This window comes from Gossypium hirsutum, chromosome D11 (assembly GCF_007990345.1).
Source record: "Gossypium hirsutum isolate 1008001.06 chromosome D11, Gossypium_hirsutum_v2.1, whole genome shotgun sequence".
Lineage (NCBI taxonomy): Eukaryota > Viridiplantae > Streptophyta > Magnoliopsida > Malvales > Malvaceae > Gossypium > Gossypium hirsutum.
The window spans coordinates 11,451,660-11,456,134 of NC_053447.1; the positions used below are offsets into that span (position 1 = coordinate 11,451,660).

General features: G+C 30.4%; 1 long non-coding RNA gene across 1 annotated transcript; it reads left to right on the plus strand.

The window, feature by feature from the left end:
* Positions 1–2,293: 2,293 nt before the first annotated feature.
* On the plus strand, positions 2,294–3,948 carry LOC121223748 (uncharacterized). Its single transcript, XR_005921091.1, has 3 exons — positions 2,294–2,388; positions 2,879–2,960; positions 3,761–3,948. It is a non-coding gene; the product is annotated as an uncharacterized lncRNA (long non-coding RNA).
* The last annotated feature ends 527 nt before the right edge of the window (positions 3,949–4,475 follow it).

The following is a 4,475-nucleotide window of genomic DNA, read 5'->3' on the forward strand; positions in this document are numbered from 1 at the left end:
ATACTCATTCATTTAGTTTGGTGAATATATAGACACTCTAATAATTTTATTTTACCAATGTAAATATTATAAATCTTAAAAGGATCTTGTAAAGTATCTAAAATTTTTAGGAATGTCAACTTGTAGATTATTTTTAATTTCAGCCGTATTTTAGATTATACCTTTGAACTGTGAGGAACTCAACTATAAATAGAGTTCTTGCTCTTCATTTGTAATCATTTCATCATTGTGTAATATAATATATTTGAGAGCATTTACTCAAATATTTGGCGTGTTATTTGCTTTTTTGTGGTTTTTCTATTCGATTGTTGCTTATTTGCTTTTGAGTTTGCTTCTGCTAAGTTCGATACTTTAAAAAATTTCGTTTGTAAATTCTCACTTTTCGAGAGTAAAACTGACCTAAGCGAATTTAAAGTTAAATTCAAGGTTGCACAAGTTACCAACCTAAAATTCTAATCCCATGAGACAAAGCCAAAGGAACAACAAAAACAAAAATTTTAAAACCTCTTGAGTTTCTCCTAATTCAATATTCTTGTAAGCTCCAATCTTTTGAAGCGCAAAGAAAAAATAAAAATAAAAATTTTGAAAGCTTTCATTTTTTTAAAATTTTTACTTCTTAGAATTTTTTAAAATATTTTCCATGCGCTAATCTTTTTAGAATCAAATTGAGATAATATGTAAATAACGAAAAATAATTTTTTAAAATTATGATAAAATTGACCCAATTATTATATTAATTTTATTACTGTCAAGTCATGTTTCCATCACAATATTAACGGGTGATTAATTTATAGTTTTCTTTATAATTAAATAACTAAAAATATCCTACCGTGAAATTTATCGTAAAAATTGAAAAAGTGACCTGCAATTTTGAGGAGGAGAATGTTTATTGTGGATAAGGATGTTTGGGAGCAGATTAAGAATATTAACTGAATGACTTGATATTCCCATTTTAACAATAGAAAAAGAAAAGAACAAAAAGAATGGTCCGAGTCTAAACATAAAAATTGATTCGCCTTACCTACATAATTGGTTTTAGTTTCGATTCAATTAACAATTAACTAATATATTCTACTCCTTTTACTTATAATTTATTAAATTCACCTTCTACACTGACTTTATACTAAAAAAATTAAATTACATCGGAATCTATCGTGCCGTTTTTATTTTGGTCATTTTAACTTCTTGTTGTCAATTTAATCACCGTCATTAAAAAAATGAGCCAAAATGGTACCATTGGACCTGCAAAAAAAAGGAAAATATTACTCTTTTAGTCCCTTTAAAAGTTAAAAATTTTTAATTAACACAATTCTTATACTTGTGAAGTTTTAATTTTTTATGCTTAGGCCAAAGGAAAGACAACGATTTGTCGTAGCGCCACCCTTTATGACGTTGTCAGTATCTTCGCTCCGTCGTCTTTCATCTGAACCAGAAAACTTTATCATGGTTTCTACCCTAGAAAACATCATCATTGGTTCAATACCTTCTTCTTCCACCATTGTTGCCGCTGTTGACTTTGGTTTGGATTTCAGTAGCATGACCGTAGTCGGGGTTCTTCTTCTACTTCTAAAAGTACCCATCAAAAAGTATAATAATTAGTGAAATTCAAACTCTAATGATTTTCAGAGTGCTAATGAATGCTTAGTTGTAGTTTTATTATCATGTTGTCACTTTGTTTCTTACTTTTTCTTTTTCTGAAGAATTTTCAAAATTAAAGGAAGAAAAAATAAACGGAGGTCACTTTCTAAAAATAAAGGGAATTTTCTACCACGACCGTATCTCATGCTTTTTGTCCTCTTCAGGAAATTCGTGCCTTGCCTCCTTTCAAGGGTGTGTGTTCTTGAATAAAAACCTCAAAAAAATGGCAGACATAAATCATAGTATACTATAATTGAGTTCAACATCATGACAAGCCACCCAACTCATATTTTGTAACAGTTTATTTTTCAGTGGTGTTGGAAATAATGGTTTCAGGACCACAATTTTGACATGTGAGTCCGTAATTACTTATTTAATATTTATGAGGTCATTAGTATCGTATTAAAATTTGGTTTAAAAATTTTAACATTTTGTTGGCTAATTAAAGAAAAATGACTAAATCGTAAAATTTGTAAAAGAATCATTTGCTAAAGGATAATTAGGTTAATTGATTACAAAACATAGTATAATGGTTATATGGCAATTTAGCCATATATTTGTTAATGGCCGGTTGTCATGAAGTTAATCTATTAGATATATGTTATAATTTAATTAAAATATGATGATTAAAATAATAAAACAAAAGTTAAAATGGGTAAGCATCATCTTTACCTTATTTCTTCTCCGAAAATAGAAGGAAGAAACTCCATTAGAGAAGCTTAAGTTTCGGTCAAGCAAAAGTTTATGCATGTAAGTGTTATTTTTGTCGATTTTTCATAAATTTTATGTTTTTGATATGGTTATAACTTAATTTAGTTATCTCAAAAATTATTTTAAAATACTATCAAAGTTTATAAAGTTTGCCATTGATGTTCTTGAAATTTTCTTGGTGTTTATTCTTGAGCTTGAAGCTTGAAGCTTGATGATGGTTTTGATCTAGTTGTAAAGTAATTTTTCATTAGTTTTTATGTTTAGGGATTTAATTGAAAATAAGTTAAAATAGGCATAATTTTCTTGAAAAATTTCCAACATGTGTGGACTATATTTGGATGTAAATGAATTTGGCACTTGAGTTTAAGGATTAATTGTGAAAATAATCTTGTTTTGGTCTTAGGGACCAAATTAATTAAGGTGTAAAAGTTTGGGGTAATTGTGAAAAATTGTAAATAGGAAAAAATATGTATTAAATTGAATACTACATGAAATTGAAGCTAATAAATTGAAATAAATTATTTTATAGATCAAGAACCAGTAGATAATCGGGGGAAAGAGAAAGTTGTTGATTAGTACCTGAATTTTGCTATTTCTGCACTTTAACCTTGGTAAGTTCATACGATATTATTTTGTGTATTCTAGTAATGTTATTATTAAAATTATGTAATTCGATGACATTGGTTATAAATTGAAATGTTATGATTGAATTTGTGAGAAAATGATTGAAATGTAAACTATTATACGGTTATGTAAATCAAGCCTGGATGAACATAGGATAGGATACAATTGGCATGCCAATAGGTTATATTGCATGTTGTACGAGATTGACTTGTGATGAGATAATGATTCCTGACTTGTTATTACCCACTGAATATATCGGAGTTCAACATTTGTTGTAAACTACCGTGTTATATTTACAGTGATTCTAGCGTGTTATCGGGGGCGGATATAAAGCCTTCGGGCTTGACACTTGGTGCCTAGGTGTGTTTTCGAAGGAATGTTAGCCTACGGGCTAGGCACTTGGCGCCAAGGCGTGTTCTCGGTTGGTTTAGCTCGTTTGAGCTTTCTGGCTTGTTTCGGGTGGATAACCGCGTATCTGTATATGTTATATCATTCATCAGGCAAATTTCTAGTGGTAGATGACTTGTTATTGAATTATATAAATGTTTGCATGATTGTCTGATATTATCATGACTTGATATCAAATGATCTTGTGTGATTGCATAGATTATGCAACTCATATATACATAAACTCACCTGTTAAATGATTGTGGTTGACATGATTATTGTTTATTAGTCATGTTAATGTATAATTGCTACGTTTATTCGGTAAGTTTTATCGTTTCAACCGTTGAACTTACTAAGCTCTATTGAAGCTTACTTGTGTCATTTTCCCGTTTCTTTGTAGATAACGTTTTGTGGAATTGGACGATTGGATCAATCTTTAGATCACATCAATCTAGATATCTTTTGGTAGATTTTGACATGTTTACTTTTGGGTTATTTGGCATGTAATAAGTGTGTCTTGTATATATTTTGGATACTTTTACTTGTGATACATCTTATACATGGATAATGTTATTTAAACTTGATTTTGGCTCACTTGTATTTGTCTTTGGCTTTTGGCTTGTAAAGGTTCATATGTTTTGCTTATTTTTTTTTTAGGTTACTTGTGAATGAATAGGTTATGGTAGACTTAGATATGAATGGAGTAGATGAATTGTAAGTTTGGTATGTGCTTAAAGTAGGTACTTGTGAGCTTTGAATGTAAATTGGTTAGTGTATGAAATGTGGTGCCATTGAGGGCATATTGGTTAGGCACTTAGGTTGTATGTTTGGGTATGTTTTAAGCTTGTTTAAATGTGTTTTAAAGGTATATGAATGTTTGTTTTTGGTTTGGTTTAACACCTAAGAAATGGGTAATGATTTAGTTTGTTTTGGAAGTCATTTTAGGTGCACACGACTTGGGACACAGGCTATCACATGGCCATGTGCCATACACAGCCACCTCACACGACCGTGTGTCTTATTTTGATTTGCACACTGGCGGGCACACGATTTGCGACACGGTCATGTGACCCAAATTTTGAATTGTACACTGTTTGGCCACACGGCCATGTTTC